Below are 19,547 nucleotides of genomic sequence, written 5' to 3' on the forward strand. Positions count from 1 at the left end.
GTCACTAAGCGGTACACTTCTGTGTAACGGAATTAGTTTGCATGGAGCCTGTGAAGGGAACTCAAATAACCTTTCATGTCACCAGCTAGGCACACCTGCTACAGAGATAGAACCATTCTTTCAAAGACTCTATAATGGGAGTTACATCCTAATTGTGGACCGCAGATGCTGTAGTCTTATGCCCGGGACTCCTTATCTCGTAACTACGACTGCGAAGGTCAAGTGCTGTGGACGCTTATTGTTCCCCAGCTCCTTTACAGACAGGGAGGCAAGGGCATGGCCCAGCTTGAAAATTACTTCTATTCGAATAGATACTTTAAGCAGAATGAAAACAGTGCTTCTTCAGATGCCGACCAGACTCACGTCATCAAAAGAAACGTATGATCTCCTAGTCGCAAGGACGACTGCAGAGATTCATTCCTTATTATCAACTAATTCCCCCATACATTTCGCAGAAATCCTGAATGAAATCTTAAATATTTCTGATACCAGTGGAGTCTCAAAAGTATTTAAGACAGTATTTTCGATGGCATTAACACCATTCAAAGCCATACTGGGTATTTTTCCAGATTTCGTCCATTCGATTTTTGGCAGACTTCCCCTCATTTTAGGACTAATTGCAGGAATCCTATTCTTGGTCCTTATATTTCGTTATGGCAAACCATGTCACAGACAAAACACCTGCGACAAGGGAAGAAACAATCCTAGCCATTGGATACCGGGACCGGATATCAAAAATCCTGGGACTATCCCGGCTTAGAGACCTGAACATGACTTGGTTTTTTTCATTTCGACCAATGTGGCATCGATGTGTTTTACCTGTATTAAGGTGCCTGCTATGCGGAGAAGAATGCGTGTTAGACACCTGTCTGACGCTACAATCGTATGCGCCAATGGATGCAGAAACATTGTTGAGTCCAACAAAGGCTCATGCTTTGTGCTGCCCTCAACGGCTACCAATCCTGATGACGGCATTCGTGGAAGCTTCACCACTACGATTAGGGGGTAGTGAAGTTCAAAATGAAAGCAGCATCGATCAGGTACGACCTTCTGGCAGCAATCCAAATCAGAATGTCAATGGAGACAATCATGCGCACGAATGCATGGTTACACCTATTTCCGAGTTAGTGGAACTCTCCCAGGAAGCTGTTGACAACTTTTTCGAGAGTCTAAATGATATGATGTTCTCACCAGAGCAGAAATAGAGACTTTTGAGCAAGCTCGTACACGGCGTTCCCTGAATTTGGCCTTCAACTAGAAAAGCAAAATACCATGAACATTTTTCCCTCCAGTTCACGGACAGCAATTTTTTCAGCAGCCCCAAAATATTTTTGCATATTTTTCGGGACACTATCTTCTGCTTAAAGTAAGAACTATTCTTAGAGAACTAAGATTTCTACTTTTAGATAGCTTATAGACATTAGCTGCCCGCTGGTATGTTCATAATTATTTTATTCTGTGATGGAATGGTCTCGAACTTTTTTCTGTATTAAGAGCCATTTCATGTGTAAATTCTCATATACCATTTAGCAATAATGTATACAAATGCGTGATTACTTTAGCATTATTTCACAGCTTGAGTGCATACAATACATGTAAATGCTTTTTTTTCCGTATATTTGATAATTTCAAAATGCATTTATGTATTTTGGGGTGGTAAGGTATACACGATACTCTACCGTATGTTTTACTATGCATAGATTAGTAAATATGTCCATAGTTAGCGTGGAGTGGGTGTGATGTATTCCTATAGGTTCTGTATCGATCCCCCTATTCCTGACCCTATTCTGGTTAACAAACTAACAAGTTAACTAGCAGCCATCCCATGAGGCAGAAAACCCCCATGATGCAGGAACCGTTATCTGATAAAGCCACACTGCGGCACAGGAATGTGTTATCTGCTTAGGTCATAACGCTTGCCATCTAATTAGACAAGCGATATTCCTCCAGCCCCTGATAAGGCATACGGAGTTCTCAAAACAAATCAAACCTATGACAACCTGGGAAAAACCCTGCGGCCATTGTTTTGATTTCACCGAGAACTTCAGCAAAAGAATGTGCTAACGACCTGGTCGTATGACATCCTTATTGACGTATCTATGTCCATCCTTACGTCAATCTCGGCACCTTAAAGGTATAAATATTACCGATATTGCCCTATGCAAACACACGCGGTGGTGACGAGATCGGAGCAGCCAGACTTGCCGAAGCCCAGAGCAGAGCAGACCCCGCTGGCGCAGCCCCGCCTTCCTGACGCGCTGAGCACGAGAAGCTGTCTATTCCCCTGCCGAAAAATCCAGCTCCGGCGCTTCCGGGTAGCCCTCGCAGGCAGCCTGGAATATCGGGACCAGAGACGAGAGATACCATCCCTCATCCATCCTAGATTCCAGGTACAGAACTGAATAACCCCTCACAGAGAATTCTTTAGTCAGTCACTTGGCAAAACAAACTTAACTTAAACTGTAACTTTCTATTCCCACCCACGCATTAGACTTAGGTCAGGTACACGGGGTAGGCGTAGTTAGAAACACCAGTTGAGTACGAGTAGTCAAATGTATATGTGTATGTAATATATCTTATTCATTTTAAACCTTCATATGGCTTAGAAACCATATCAATGTTTTTACAGTATTATTTTATACTTCTGCTTTTAATGTATGCACTTTACTTAACCATAAGTATTGCAATAATATCGATCCATTTCTCTTGTATGAGAAAAGAGACTGATCAATAAATAACATCTTTTATTGAACACGCCCGTCTCTTCCTTTTCTCTACAATCTGATGAGACTAAGAATGCACGTACTGACTGAGTAAAATAAATTGCCTTTTGTTCACACGACTCTCGAGATACACTCTTGATTAGGGGAGAGCAAAGTTGTCATGTTCTATGGTTGTCAGAAACTAAATCCCTTCTTGTCTATCCAGGGAGGTTCAACTCCTCCTTGCCTATTCGAGAAAGTTTCTAGTGAACTCTGAGCTAGCTGGCAAACCCAAAACTTTAAGTCTAATATCGACAGTAGTAGACCTAGTTAACGTCTGGTCTAGGCCTATACTATTGAAGGTATTATTCCAATGCGCAGAGCCTATTGGGATAATAGGAACTACATTACAATACGATTCAAGACGCTACTTAGGAGACAATAGAGGACGGTCACGCAATCAATGTATTACGTTCTCGGACACGTCTTCATCAGGAGGTAGTGACAGTGACAATAGTGGCAACAGGCCTAATAGGAATCGCAAATGGAATCAACAACAACAGCCTCAAGGACAACCTTTAAATTCTTTTTTAGGGTGGGGCCAATCCAGGCCAAGAGCAAAAACCAGATATGCCCAACCGTGGGAAATGACAACTCGCCGCCAACATTACAAGAACTAGCGGTTTCCCCAATCTTTAATCTATCACAAAGAATTTTAAATAAGGCGGAAGAAAGTGTCCTAGCCAAAGGACTTTCATTTGTGCCATCTAGGAGGACTGCCTTTGTACGTATGAAGACGGAGTTCATAGAATTCTGCCGTAAATTGAGGTTGACTTTGTTTTTCGCTGACAGTCCAGCTACCCCGACACTCGAAGTGACTGGATTACGGAAAAAAACTAACTTTTGCCCTCCAGGCAATAAGATTCCAAAGGAAATTATCTTGTTCGAGAAAACGGTTCTATCTGCCATCTCTGAAATGGAAAAACAAAAGAAATTTGTCAAATTCAATATATCAAAAGACGAGACGGAGGCCTTAACATCCTTACGTAACGATTCAACCGTTACCATAAAGCAATCTGACAAGGGTGGGTCCATAGTGGTTTGGGATACAATCGAGTATACCTCTGAGGTCATGAGACAGCTTAATGACACATCTTGTTACCGGAAAATCGAAAAAGATCCCACATCTGAACTACAAAATCAACTATTTACCTTACTTAAAGAAGGGTTTGAACAGGGTTTCCTTGGAGCGAAAGAATATGACTTTCTACAGAATAAACATCCCAAAGTCCCATTGTTTTACATCTTACCAAAGGTCCACAAGAACCAAACCAACCCGCCCGGAAGACCAATTGTGGCGGGTTGCGATTCCTTGTTGGAACCAATCGCGAAATATGTGGACTGTTTTTTGAAACAATTCATGGTGCATGTAATTTCATATATACAAGACACAACGGATTTCATCACAAAACTGGAAACAATGAATTTCATTACAGGGAGGGACTTATTAGTCACAATGGATGTGACTTCCCTGTACACACAAATACCGCAGGACGAAGCAGTGGCAGTGCTTTCCTATTTCCTAAATTCAAGACCAAGACCAGTCCAAGTTCCCACACAGTTTTTGGTGGACCTGGCGTCCTTTGCCCTAAAAAAGAGCTATTTCCGTTTTGGGAAAGAGTTCTTTTTTCAAATGAAAGGAGTGGCTATGGGGTGTCCATTTGCCCCAGAACTGGCAGTATTATTTATGTCACTTTATGAGGACACCTATGTACATCACAATAATCCATTCTCCGAGCACATCGTGACATGGCTTCGGTTCATCGATGACGTTTTTATGATTTGGTCGGGAGGTTCAGAAAAGTTGGAACTTTTCCACAATTGGTTGAATGACAGAACTTTGGACATCAAGTTCAGTATGACCCATTCGGACAAAAGAATACCCTTTCTGGATGTAGAAGTCTTCCCTGTCGAAGGAAAATTGGCAACCTCACTATTCACGAAGCCAACTGACAGAAACAAAGCCTTATTGTTTTCGAGTAACCACCCTAGGAGTTTAAAGGAAAATCTTCCTTATGGTCAATTTTTACGCGTGCGTAGGAATTGCTCTAATAATGAGGACTTTAATCTACATGCTGGTAACTTGGTCAAAAAATTATGCGATCGAGGGTACCCCAAAAAACTAGTGAGGAATTCAATGAAACGCGCCAGATGGACACCAAGGGAAAGTCTTCTTAAACGGAAAAAGAAAGATCAATTGAAACGCCAAGTTTGCGTTACAACTTTTTGTCCTAATGCCAACAAATTGAAAAAAATCATAGGACAGAACTGGCATTTGGTCAAGAACCTGCACGAGAGCTTACAAGAATCCCCCTTATTTGCTTTCAAGAAAGAAAAGTCTATTGCCAACTATGTAGTAAGAGCAGAGACAGTGAAGGAAATACAACCCACTCTAAGACACCTTATGGGTTTGCCGCCCATTACAGGGCACCATAAATGTGGCACATGCCTGTGCTGCGACCTCACTGTGGAAGGATCACTCTTCCAACATAATGGCATTTCCTGGAAACACCAAACATTTAGCAATTGTAAATCGAAATACGTTGTCTATGGAATTAAATGCCCGTGCGGTCTATTGTACATCGGTAAGACCAACCAAGAGATCCGCCAAAGGATCTCTCAGCATAAGTCCAGGTTAAAACAGAAGGTGGAGACCGCGCCTCTGGTCAACCATTGGAGTAGATGCCAACATCAGATAAATGACTTAAAATGGACAGTCATTTCTAAAATAGAAAAAGACTCCTATGGAGGTGACTGGGATCAAAAACTATCAAGGAGAGAAGCTCTCCTAATTGTGAAATTTGACACGGCCGTGTCAGGCCTCAACGAATTATCTGAAATCTACAAACTTTAATATGTTTCTGTGCAGTAAACCTTGAGGTAAATTATCCATTGTTTCTTACACTTCCCCCAGCTGCTTCATTTTCAGTTTAGGGTTGACATTGGGGTGACGGCAATTATCAAACATAACTCCTACTTCATGGAGAGGCCAGCCCTCCTGTCCCACCTCCCCCGACTCTAGCGAGTCTGATTCGATAAAAGCTTCCCTGTTTCTAAAGATTCTTCGCGCTTGTCCCGCTTCATGAAACTACATTAACCAGCAGGCTTAGAGCCACGCATGCGTCCAAACATCGCCTGATGACTATTGACTGAGTGTTCACCCCGAGAACCAGACGCGCCTCGTCACCGGTGAGTTTCCGCCCCTTGGATATAGATATAGCGCGTTTACCCCATGATCCAAGTCCGCTTTTGACCCACGCCTGACACTGTCCACCCGGGTCTCTCTTTTTAGAGAATCGACGCGCAGATTACCAGCCCTGACGCCGCTGAGTGCCTACCCATTCAATCCATTTCCGGGTTTGAAGCACGACACCGTTCCGGTAAGCACAAGCCGCGAACGTTCACTTTGGCATGCGTGAATGCGCTTCTGTGATTGTTTCTGTCTTTTGGGAACGCTCACTTCAATTGTGTTTACACGCTGTCCATTAGGGTTACCCCGGCCGGCCTCGCACTGTTGTCAAAGACTTCCCCCATTGAAGACCAGTCGGCTTTTACATCAAGGTAAACCACGAGCTTGGACCAGCTTTTATAACAGAAATAAGACTTTGAGGAGTGGGACTAATTTCCTATTTTCTTCTTTTCTTTTGTTTTTCCCTTTTGTAATTTCAGATAAATTTCTGTCTGCTCCACTATTGGGTAAGCTGAGCTTGGATTATTTGGTGTAGTAGTGCCTAGTAGGTTTTTGAGGTTTTTGATAACCACTCTATTAGATACTTAGATTTGGTCTCCTCTCCCATTTTTTCTCTTCTGCAGAGCGTGCTTAGGTCCTGATGAGAATCCCGTGAGTAGTGAGGATTCGAAACGCATAGACCCTTTAGGGTCAACCTTTGCCACCCTGGTGCCTGAATGTTACGCCACCTGGTTTGGCGTCAATACACCCATTGAGTGTCTAATATATGTTTTTCCCAACTTCTAAATGCAAAATCAATAGTGGTGTACTTCTTGTTTTCATTATTCCTTACAATTTCTGGTTGACCCTATGTATTTTACTATTGCTTGAGTGTGAGTGGTGTGAATGTGATATGCTTGTAGAGCGTTGAGTTGGTTGCTATTACATTTTTATTGTTTTTTGTTCAAAGTCTTTGTTTGTGATGATTACAATCTACAAAAATGTTTTGACATAGAAAATTTGTGCGATGTTGAAATCTTTGTGAATAAACAGCTATTCATTAGCAATAAACCCAGGTATTTAACTGATGTCTGTACTTTGGTGAAAATCAGTACCAAAAAAACTTATCAGCACTGGCATCCCCTCCTTGTTGTCACTTTGATTAGGCTCAGCCTTGCTGATTAGAGCCAACCCCATTTCTGTTAGCAGCTGCGCCAGGCAAGGCAGGAACGGCACCCCTGAGAGACAGAGCGGAGGAGGAGGATGTCATTATGACTGCGGGCCACAACACCACCACCGTCAACACAACCACCAACACCACCCCCATCAACACCACCACCACCATCAACACCACCACCACCGGCATCAACACCGGCATCACCAGCAGTGCCACCAACGCCATCATCCCCAATACCCAGGAGGTATGCAGTTGCCAGCTTTCAACAGATGGAGTTGTCCGACGAGGACTGCAGGGGGAAGGAACAGCCAACGGTGCCAGACGATGGCAATAATGCCACAGAGTGACCACACACAGGTGCCAGACGCCGCAGGGCTAGGGCACACAGTCCACCTTCGCAGGGTGAGGATCAGAGTGTCTATGCAGGTCTGGAGGTGAACATGTTGAAGGTCCAGCACCTGCAAAGAAAGGCAATCCGATCAGTTCAGAGGCAGATGGGGCACATGACAGCACACTTGCAGTGCATAGATAAGGGCATCTGCACAATGAACACAACACTGGCTGAGGGAATAAGGGACATGGCTGAGGGCATGAGGAACATGTCCAACTCATTGAGGCGGCTGTGCAGCAAGATGGACGATGACAGAATGGCAAGGCGCAGGGAGAGGCACAAAATGGAGTACTACACCAAGGTGGTGAACCGCCTCTCCACTGTCACTTCTCTGCTATGCAGGCGCTGGGTGGCCATACAGGAAGAGATGGCACACTGCAGCCGGGATGTGGCAAGGGGGCTGGTGACAGTGACCACTGCACTTGAAGTGCTACAGAATAATCAGACTGCCAATACTGGTGCAGGTGGTGTGGCGGACAGTGAGGAGACAAATAGCCGCCATAGTGAAACGCCCCCTGTTACAGAGTCCAGGAGGCGCAGCAGACGGCAAAGTGGTGACACCGGACAGATTGCCAGTGTGGACAGTGCACACAGAGGAAGCAGCCATGTTGTGCATGGGCGCAGGAGGTAACGCCAGGCACACTTGTTTTTGATACATGGGTGAATTAACCCATGACGGCTTTGTAGGCTGTTTGGAATTGGGACTGCTATGTTAAGCCCTTCTTGATGTGGCATAGTGACATGCTATTAAACTACGTCACTCATACACAATTACTGGCTGTGTCTCCTTACTTACCTAGAAATAGTTCTGTGTAATCTCAGCCCGTCTTTGTCTCCCATTTGGTGCTGGTGCAGCTCCTGCTGCGAAGGGCTCTGGCTGTGGACAGATATCATCATCATCCTCAGAGTCGGTAAAATCGACTGCTTTCCCTTTCTTAGTTGCCAGGTTATGCAGCATAGCACATGTAGCGATGATCTTGCAGCAGATGATGGGTCGGTACTGTGCCGGCGCCTCCGCTTTTGTGGAGGCAGCGGAACCTGCTCTTCAACAGTCAAAACGTCCGCTCCTCCAAGTTGAGTGTTGATTTGTGCGCAGCATTATATCGTCTTTCACTTGGGGTTGATGGGTTCAGGTAAGGAGTGAGGATAAATGCCAGCACGGCATATGCACTATCACCTAGGTGAGAAAGAAAGTGCCATTAATAACAAACACCAACACATTCATCAGCAGTATACATCAGGGTGTGTCACAGTGATTTACCTAGCAGGTATCCTTCTCCAAATTCTCCCCAGCCAGATGTGTGTATATCCCAATGTTGCGGAATATGTAGGAGTCATGGGTGCTCCCAGGAAATTTTGCCACGATGTTGCTGATGATGTTGGCCGCATCGCAGATGACCTGCACGTTGATGGAGTGGGTGGATTTTCTGTTACGGTAGATGTACTCGTTGGCTGCAGGTGGGCAGATAGGTATGTGTGTCCCATCAATGCACCTTATAACATACGGGAACTGTGCCTTTTGGTAGAAGTCTGTTTTTGTTTTCAGCAGTTCGGCCTGTGTGGTGGGGAAGCTTATGTAGTGATGCATCCTTTGCATCATGGCATCCAGGAAATTTGTTGAAGAACCGAGACAGGCAGCTCTGCGACACACCACCTACCGCGGCTATCACCCCCTGGTAACTTCCTGATGCTGAGGTTACAGAGCACCTGGACATGTGGTGGTATAGCATGCGCCCTTGGTGTAGGATGCTCCAGGAGTGGGTGCAGGTCCCGTATCAGGTCCAGGATAGTTTGGGGGTGTAGCCTGTACCTTTCATGAATTTCTGCCTCAGTGAGTTAAAATAGTGTGATGCGCTGTCCCTTCTCCAGATCCTCATTCCTGCTGCCTGTAGTCGTAGCCGCCTTTCAGTAACATAGAGGGCCGCCATTGTGTTGAGACTGTTGCATTTTGGGGCTGTTTTTGCTTTGCACATGATTACCACCTGCTTTGAGTCAGTGGTAGTTACGACTCTTGAATACCGAACTTCATGAAATTCGGTATCACCGATTTTTGGTACATCACTTTTACCGATTCTTATTTACCGAATCGGTATTTGGGGTTTTCGGTATCTCCGATTCGGTAATAAGGAATCAGTAACTGGTTTTCCTTATTTTACTGATTCTTTATTACCGAATCCATTCGGTATTATGAAAATTGCAATTGGCTAAATACCGATCGGAAACAGTGAAATTTACTGAATCTCATTATTACCGACCGGTATTTCGCCACCTACATCGGGCCCTATAACTCGCCCCCCCGCAATGCACTGCTGATGTCGTCACAAATTACATCACTCATGACATGGTCAGGAAGGGCCGTAACGGAACCCCATATTACCATTTTGGGGCCCCGGGGAGGTAGCGATCCCCGGGGCGTGTGGGGGGGGGCTCGAGCCCCCCACACAGGTATAATGTATATAAAAAAACAAGCCCCAGGGGTGGCAGTCCCGGGGGCTGCAGTGGGGCTGTGTGCCCCCTGCAAATAATGAAGGAAATCCCTGGAGGGTGGCAGTCCCTGGGCCTTGAGGGAGCCTTAGAGGCCCCCCATGCATGTACAATTAACCTCGGGGGTGTCGGTCCCCGGGGATATGGGGGGCCGTGTGACCCCGGGGTCCCATGCATTTACAATTAGCCCCGGGGGTGGCGGTCCCCGGGTCTGCGGGGGGCTGCGTGCCCCCCACAACTAATTAACCGAGCCCAGGAGAGGTGGTGTTCGCCGGGGCAGTGTGGGGGAGAGTGGGATCCCCCACTTTTTTTTCACTGCCCCAGGCCCACCGGGGGCTTCAATCCAACAGAGCGCGTGAGGCCGCACTTCGATTTTTTTATTTTCTCAGCCGGATTCGCGCACCCAGCGTGGATTTGGCCGATTCTTTTTTTTGTAAATGCTTTTTCGGGGCCTGGGCGTCCTTGTGGGACCCCCTGAGCAGGCCTAGGGGGTCAGGGTGTTTCTACCCTGCCCCCTTTTCTTGTTTTTTGCATTTTTTGCGTTTCTTTTTAGATGGCTGCCAACACTTCCTGGTTTGGAGGACAGCCAATTAGAATAAAGCTCGTGGTCGGGAGGGTCTGCGGATCCTCTGTGCCTCGAAATATTGAAACTTTTATTTTTACGATTTTCTCAGCAACTACTGAACGGATTTACACCATTTAAAAAAGGTCTCTTTCTGAACCAAGGACTACCTTTTTGCCAAATTTGGTGTATTTCCGTTCAGCAGTTTCGGCTGTAACCGTGTCTAAAGTTTCCTATGGGAAATTGATATACTGACCTCTATTTTTTGAATTTCTCAGGAACTACTGAACAGATTTATACCATTTAAAAAAAGGTCTCTTTCTGATCCAAGGGCTACCTTTTTGCCAAATTTGGTGTAATTCCGTTCAGCAGTTCGGTCTGTATCCGTATCTAAAGTTTCCTATGGGAATTAACATGAAGAAAACACGTTTTGGGACCCCCTTTTTTCTCGGCCCCCGCTTGCCGAATCACCCCAAACGTTAAAGACTTAAGCTGACCGGAGCGGGCCATAAGTTTTGAACATTTCGTGAACATTCATCAACCGGTGCCAAAGTGGTAATTCCTAACTATATAAGGCCTGAAACCTATGGTTTTTTCAGTGAATTTGCAAGGTTTTTTAAATGCTAATTCCTAACTATATAAGGCCTGAAACCTATGATTTTTAAGTGAATTTGCAAGGTTTTTTAAATGCTAATTCCTAACTATATAAGGCCTGAAACCTATGGTTTTTTCATTAAATTTCGAAGTTTTTTTTTAAATGACAATTTTTAAATGTATTAATTGTTATTTTTTTATACTGATTTACTACATTTTTGCAGGCAGGTGTTCAGAGGGCACGCCCCCTTTTTACAACACTCTGCAGCGCAACCCCTGGCGCGTTTGCAGAGGAGGAACTAATTCCTCTTGCATACTCAGGGTCACTGGGGGGCAACTAGCCCACCAGGAGCCTCCAGTATAAGCCATGGAGCTGCATTACAGAGAGGTGTAATGAGGCCACACCCTTTTTTACACCTTTCTGCAACGCAGCCCCCGGGTGTGTTTACAGAGAGGGAACTAATTCCCCTTGCATACTGGGGGTCCCTGGGGGCCAACTAGCCCACCTGGAACCTGCAGTATGCACCAGGGGGCTGCATTGCAGAGAGGTGTAATGAGGCCACACCCTTTTTAGACCTCTCTGCAGCGCAACCCCTGGCGTGTTTGCAGAATGGGAACTAATTCCCCTTGCATACTGGGGGTCCCAGGGGGCCAAGTAGCCCACCAGGAGCCTCCAATATGCGCCATGGGGCTGCGTTGCTTTGCCCCGGGGGCGGCAGTCCCTGGGGCAGTGTGGGGGGGATTGTGGACCCCCCACACTTCTTTATCACTATGCCACCGCGATTTGGTCCCCCCGGGGGTAATTTTAAAAAAAACAGACCAGGTTTAAAAAAAAAATAATGTGGGCCTTTTTTGTCCTTGTGGGACCACCTGGGCAGGCCTAGGGGGTCAGGGTGTATCTACCCTGCCCCCTTTTGTGTTCTTCACGTTTGTTTTTCTGCTTTCTTGTGCCTCGGTTTATCGAGCACAAGATGGATGCCAACACTTCCTGGTTAGAAGTGTTGACAGCCAATGAGCATGCAGCTTTCTCGGGAAGGCATGCTTATTGGCTGCCACTGTCTGTCAACACTCCAAACCAGGAAGTGTTGGCAGCCATATTGGGCCTCGGTAGAACCATGGCACAAGAAAGCAGTGAAACAAAGGTGCAAAACACGCAAAGAGAGCAGGGTAGAAGCACCCTGACCACCTAGGCCTGCTCAGGGGGTCCCACAAGGACCCCCCCGGCCCCCCCAAAAAATATATTTTTTTTAAATCGCGGGGTACGCGTACCGTGCGATTTAAAAAAAAATAATAAAATTGGGGCCTGGGTGGTCCTTGTGGGACCCCCTGAGCAGGCCTAGTGGGTCAGGGTGCTTCTACCCTGCCCCCTTTTTGAGTTCTACACGTTTGTTTTTCTGCATTCCTGTGCCTCAGTCTACCGAGGTACAAGATGGCTGCCAACAATTTCTGTTTTGGAGTGTTGACAGACATTGGCAGCCAATCAGAATGCAGCTCGTACTCGGGAAGGTACAGAGTACAGTAAGCTTACAGTAAGCTTATATAGATATATACATTTTTTCAAATTCAATTTTCTCAACAACTACTAGAGGGATTTACACCATTTAAACAAAAGGCCGTACTGCGTGCCAGTCCCTACCATTTTGCCACGTTTGGTGTAATTCCGTTCAGCGGTTCAGGCTGTAGCCGTGTCTAATCGTCTTATGGAAAATAGCATGGGGAAAACACGTTTTGGGACACCCCTTTTTTCTCAGCCCCCACTTGACGAATCCCCCCAAAACTTTCAGGGAAGGAGCGGAGCGGGCCATCTTCTTTGAGAAATGCGCGGAGATTCATCAACCGGCGCCAAAGTTATTCCCAATAGAATGTTGCGGATTTCCTATGGAAACTAGGTCCTAACTATATATATACCTACTGGCAGCCGCCAGTAGGTAATATATATGTATATATATATATATATATTTTTTTTTTTCCACATTAAAAACAAAGGTTACAGGAACTTTATAGTTAGAATGTGCGTCAGAGATAGGTAATGAAACCTGAGAGGATTGTGGCAGCCTTCTCATCAACCCCAGATGAAATTCATTTTCATCAAAATGTAGCAAAATTTCAAGTAAGCTTTTAAAGTGAACTGCATTTACCATAATGCTAACGGGGGGGCTTTGCTGGGAGGTGAAGTGCTCCCATCCCCCTTCATTTTGAAAAGGCTCCCTTGAGTCATTAAGCTGAGGAGCCAGAATGAGGTTCTAAAACCTGAGAGAATTGTGGCAGCTTATTCCGCAACCCCAGGTGAAATTCGTTTTTATCTCTACTGATGATAGATAATATCCAGAAACACATGTGCCTAAAGAGTCACAGCACTAACTTGCACCAACTTTGGTGAAAAATTCCAGCAACAATCCAAGTAAGCATTTAAAGTGAACTGCATTTGCCATAATGCTAAGGGGTGAAATGTGCTGGGAGGTAAGCAGTGGGCTCCCATCCCACTTAATTTTGAAAAGGCTCCCTTAAGTCATTGAACTGATGAGTTTTTAGAGATGCACCAATATGCCAGAGAGAGGTATTGAGGCCTGATAGGATTGTGGCAGCTTTTTCAGCAACCCCAGATGAAATACGTTTTTTTGTCTCTTCTGATGACGGATAATATCCAGAAACACATGTATCTAGAGATTCACAGCACTAACCTGCACCAACTTTGGTGAAACCCTCCAGCAAAAAAAATTCAAGTACGCATTTAAAGTGAACTGCATTTACCATAATGCAAAGGGGTGAACTGTGCTAGGAGGTGAAGCAGTGGGCTCCCACCCCTTCATGCTCTAGTTAGGGTCAGATTTCACTTGTACAATACCAGTGAAATTCGGAAGTTATAGTTACCTGAGCTAACTTTAACGTATGTCCCTGCAATGCACTGCTTATGACCTTACATATTACATCACTCATGACATGTTCAGTGACATCAGTGATGACATCAGTGATGCCATCTCAAATGACAACACTCATGGCATTACTGATGACACCAACCAATGAGTGTAACTATTTTGTAAGAGTTTATGATTGTTAAACGTATATATTAAGGTACTACACAAGTTAAAGTAGTATGCTAGGTGTACTACTAATAAGTGATACTACTTTTAATATATAGAATGTGAGTGGCTGTTTGACTGTATGTATCCTTGTGCATATGGGTGTCTGAGTGGCTGTATGGGTGTATAAGTGGCTGTGTGAGTAGCTGTGTGGGTGACTGAGATGCTGTGTGAGTGGCTGTATTGGTGAGTGAGTGGGTGTGTCAGTGGCTGTATGGGTGGATGAGTGATGGTATAAGTGGCTCTATCAGTAGGTTAGTGTGTGTGTAGTGACTGTAAGGAAGAGTGGGTGGGTGTCTGAATGGCTGTATGAGTCAGTGACTCGCTGTGTAAGTCGATGTATGGGTCAGTGAGTGGCTGTTTGAGTAGGTCTTTTGTTAAGGGACTTCCTGTCTGAGTGACTGTATTGGACAGTGAGTGTCTGTGAATGGCTGTATGGGTGAGTACAGAAATGCGTGAGTGCTTGTATGGCTGTGTGAATGGGTATGCAAGTACTTGTGTGAGTGAGTGTTTGAGGGCTTGTTTGGGTGAGTGAGTGGCTGTGTTGAGAGGCTGATTGGGTGAGTAAGGGTGTGTGTGACTTTTTAGGTAAATAAGTGAGTGTGTGAGTAGCTGCATGGGTGAGTGTGTGGTTATGTGACTGGCTGTATAGGTGAGTAACTGGTTATATGAGTGGCTGTATTGGTAAGTGAATCGTTGCGTGAGTGGCTGTACAAGTGAGTAAGTGGGTGTGTGAGTGGCTCATTAACAAGTGAGTAGGTGTGTGAGTACTGGTATAGGTCTGTGAATGGAAGTGTCAGTGGTTGTATGGCCACGTGCCCCCCCCCCCCCTTCCTGGGCTGATTTAGGCCCCATGGACCCTATCCCCCATGGCCCAGCCTTTCTTTCTTTTATTATTATTATTTTTTTTTTACAAAGCAAGGTTTTGCTGCATGGTCCCTCTTCCCTGGGCCATTTTTGGACCAGGGGACCCCATCGCCCGGGGCCCTTACTTTTTTTTAGGTATTTATTTAAAGGATGGGGGGGTGAGCACTCCCTCCTAGGTCATTTTCTGTCCCAGGACCCCAACCCCAGGGGCTTGTCCCATTTTTTTATTTTTTTTTTAAAACATGGGAGAGGGCCATTAGGCCCCCCTCCAGGGCCAATTTCGGCCCTGGGGACCCAACCCATGGGCCCGGCCTGTAGTGTGGGTGACCTGGTCCAACCCAGGACACCACTTTGGAATGTTGGGGACCGTGAGTGACCCACAACAGTCAGGCAGCTTTGAACTTTGGCGTTTGTTCACCCGCTTTGCTGCAGCTTCTTGAATTAAACAGATAAGTACCTACCTGCTGGTCTGGCTCTCCTAAATGGGAAACTCTCTTTGTTTGGATTTGGAATAGGCTGGTCCTGGTCATGGAAGAAGCCCTGCCACATTGAATGTGGTTTGTGCGGCAGTAACCCGACTGGTGACACTTATGGCAGAGAAGTCATTTTCTTGAAGTAGTATGGTGCAACACAGCGTGAGTAGAACTCTCCCCAGACCCAATGTAGATTTTATTGTCCCAATTGTTACCATGTGTTAGTGACTCACTGGAGCAATACAAACAGCACTACAAGGACCATCGGGCTCAGCAAGAGCCGACGCCCACTGAGGCAAGTGGAATGAAGATAAACGAGCGCTGATGCTACACGCTGGTAATGGACTCTGTGCCTCTGGAGAAATGCTTTGTTAGCATGAAACGCATCAAGCAGCTTTGAATTTTGGCGTTTGTTCACCGGCTTTGCTGCAGCTTCTTGAATTAAACAGATTTGTACCTATCTGCTGGTGTAGCTCTCCTAAGTGGGAAACTCTCTTTGTTTGGATATATAAATATATATATATATATATATATATATTTATATTCACTGAAAAAAACATAGGTTTCACACCAGTTATAGTTAGCTGGAAATTTTACTCGCATAAAACCATTGAAATTCCCACGTTATAGTTAGTTGGACTCACTATAACTTGCACGCCTGCAATGCACTGCTGATGACATCACATATTACATCACTCATGACATGGTCAGTGACATCACTCATGACATCACTGATGACACCATCCAGTGAATGTGTGTCTTTCTGAAAAATACATATTAGTGAGTAATGTTTAAATATTTAAATATATGTATTATTGTTTCACTTTCTGTATAAGTGGCTGCATGGGTTGGTAAGTAGGTACATGTGTATATATGGGTTATTAGATGTTTTTCTTAGTATCAGTATGAGTGTTTGTATGGTTTGGTGGGGGTATTGCTTAGCACATAGATGCATGAATGACTGACTCTCTCTTTGTATGTGTTTTGAAGACAGCATATGTGCAGGACTGTATGGGTGGATGAGTGTGTATATGTGTGTGTTAGTGAGTGAATGACTATCTCACTAGTGTCTTTATCAGTAACTATATATGTTTTAATCTAGTATATGTGAATATTGATGTATATAAGTGAGTATATGTGAGAGTGAGGGATTTTAAGAGTTCCTGTTTAAATTAGTATGTGCTTCTATAAGTGATTGTTTGAGAGAGTAAGTACGTGTACGTTTCCTTAGAAGTAAAGTGGTAGTGTGTGTATAGCTGTATATGCAAATAAATGGATGTTCAATAGTTTATTTGCATGTGTGAGTATGTGTCAGAGTATCTTTTAGATGACTGTCGGTGTGTATCAGGATGTATAGGTGTATCACTACATATGATGAGTGAGTATATGCATGAGTGACTATATAGAACTGTTGGTGAATAAGTGGATGTGTATATAGATGGTGGAATTATTGTATTGGTTGTTGTTACTGGTATGGGTATCTCCATTTTTTTGAAAATTTTAGTTTCTATTATTGAATATGTGCTTCAAGGGTTACATTACAGTGAAAGGAGGTCTGTCACTCTGTCACAAGGATGGTGTCATCAGTGATGTCATGAGTGATGTCACTGACCATGTCATGAGTGATGTAATATGTGATGTCATCAGCAGTGCATTGCAGACGCGCAAGTTATAGTGAGTCCAACTAACTATAACGTGGGAATTTCAATGGTTTTATGCGAGTAAAATTTCCAACTAACTATAACTGGTGTGAAACCTATGTTTTTTTCAGTGAATTTAATAGGTTTTTTAAATGCTAATTCCTAACTATAACTGGTGTGAAACCTATGGTTTTTTCAGTGAATTTCAATGTTTTTTTAATAGCAAATCTCTATAGGTATAAAAAGTAAAAAAAATTATAACGAATTTTATATTGTAAAATTATGTTTATTTTTTTTTTTTACCTGGGGCGCTCCCGGGGCGCGTACCGGTGAACACACGGGTAAGCGCAATGTTACGGTGCGCCCCGGGGCGCGTACTGGGGAGCGTCCCGTTAGCGCTATTCTCGCGAACGAAAACAACATCGTGACGTTTCGCGTAACCGCGTGATGCGTCATATGACGCACTGCGTAAGCGCACCCGGAAGCACGCGAGCACATACGATCGCGCAACGTCCTGACGCGCGTACGCTACGCACCCCCGGGCGCGCCCCGGTGCGCGACTACGGGCGCGCCCCGGGGCGCGTAGCGTAGGCGCGTCGGGTCATGTGATCTGAAAATAACACTTTTCATTGGTGCAGATCAGTTTTGGTTTCCAAATGATGAAAGCCCGGATCATGTGACTTGAAAATAACACTTTTCATTGGTCAAGAACAGTTCTGTTTTCCAAATGATGAAAGACTTCACCTTTTTTCCTTATTCTGACTTTGTCCTTTGACTGAGGAAGACCTGTTTCAACAACAAAGCGAATTATTTTGACTTTAAAATGGATACAGTAGCAGCAGCAGCTGGAGCATCTGCACCACCACCACCACCACCAAGAGGACCACCACAACAGTACATTGGTGGTCAAGAAGAGGAGGAGGAGGAAGAGTAGGAGGAGGAGAGGAGAAGATGGCTGGCTGAAGACAATACCCCATACCAGCCAAGGCCACACATTGTATGGGAGTTTTTTTCAATCCCAGAGGGCAAGAAAAAAGTCAATGCGGCCAAGGTAACTTGCCTAATCTGTGGCATGGAACTCTCAAGGGGCAACCCAAACAAAAAATATTATTTTGGTAATAATACCATGATTAGACATATGACCCGCAAGCATCCAAACAACTATGCTGCTGCAGAGTTGAGGGAACTGGCCAGAAACCTCCCCCAGTCTTCAAGGACCACCTCCAAAAGAAAGCAACCCACTCCATCAGGACCAGAAACAACGGAGACGATGCCTTGCATTCAACAACGATTTGAAGATTTTAGAGTAACATGTATTTACTGTGGTAAGCTCATCTCCTATGGTGAAAAGAGCGTAAAACTCATTGTCCTTGCTGGTGACAACCACAATTGCCCCAAAAAACCCTAATTTTTTCCGTTTTTTGTTTTTTGCTCCAGTTGAGCCATTTTCAATTCCCTTTTTTTTGTTTCTCCCCATAAAAAATACAAAAAAATATAAAACTGTTCAGAAAAGCCAAAAAAAGTACAAAATGTTCAAAAAAATATTAAAAAAAATATAAAACAACAAAAAGAAGAAAAAAAACAGTTCTTTTTAGAACTACCTTTAATTTATAAAAATAAACTTATATTTTTAAAGCATCTCTGTCTTTTATTTTTCCTCAGGGTACGCGCACCGGGGCGCGCACCCCAAAAAAAGAAAAAAAAATGAATGAAGGAGTTAGCATGAGGGAAGAACACAAAGAGAGTAATGTTAAGAGAAAGAGAGCTAGAGGGAGAAACACAGAGGGATTGTTTATTACATAGTAAAAAACAGATAAGGTGTAATAGGGTGAAAGTGAGAAAAGTAAAATGAATAAGGGAGCGAAAGAAGGGAAGAGAGAGGATGAAGACTAAAGTAGAAATAGTGGGAGAATGTGAGTGGGTGTTGAAAGTAAAAGAAAGGAGAGTAAAAAATGGGGAATGAAGGGTAGTGACGGAACTGGGATAAATGAACAACGGTGAGGGAGGGTGAGAAAAGAGCAGTGAGTGTAAGAAAAGAGGGGTGAAAGAGGGTGAAAAATTGAATTAGGATAAGACATGGGGAGTGACAAAGAGAAAGGACAGAGAGAGTAAAGGAAACAATGCCTGAATGGGTCTGAGTGAAACAGCAAAGAAAGGTAAGTAATGCAGTGTGTGTGACTTATAGGGAGTCAGTGGGTGTAGGTCGGGGTGTGGGTGTGTAAGGTGTGTCTGTGGGTGTGGGTGTGTGGGGTGTTTTGGTGTGGGTGGAGGTGAGGGTGTGTGAGATATGTGTGAGGGGTGTGTGGGTGTGGGGGGTATATGTGTGGGATGTATGTGTGTGTATGGAA

The sequence above is a fragment of the Lissotriton helveticus genome, chromosome 9 (genome assembly GCF_964261635.1).
Source record: "Lissotriton helveticus chromosome 9, aLisHel1.1, whole genome shotgun sequence".
In the NCBI taxonomy this organism is placed as follows: domain Eukaryota; kingdom Metazoa; phylum Chordata; class Amphibia; order Caudata; family Salamandridae; genus Lissotriton; species Lissotriton helveticus.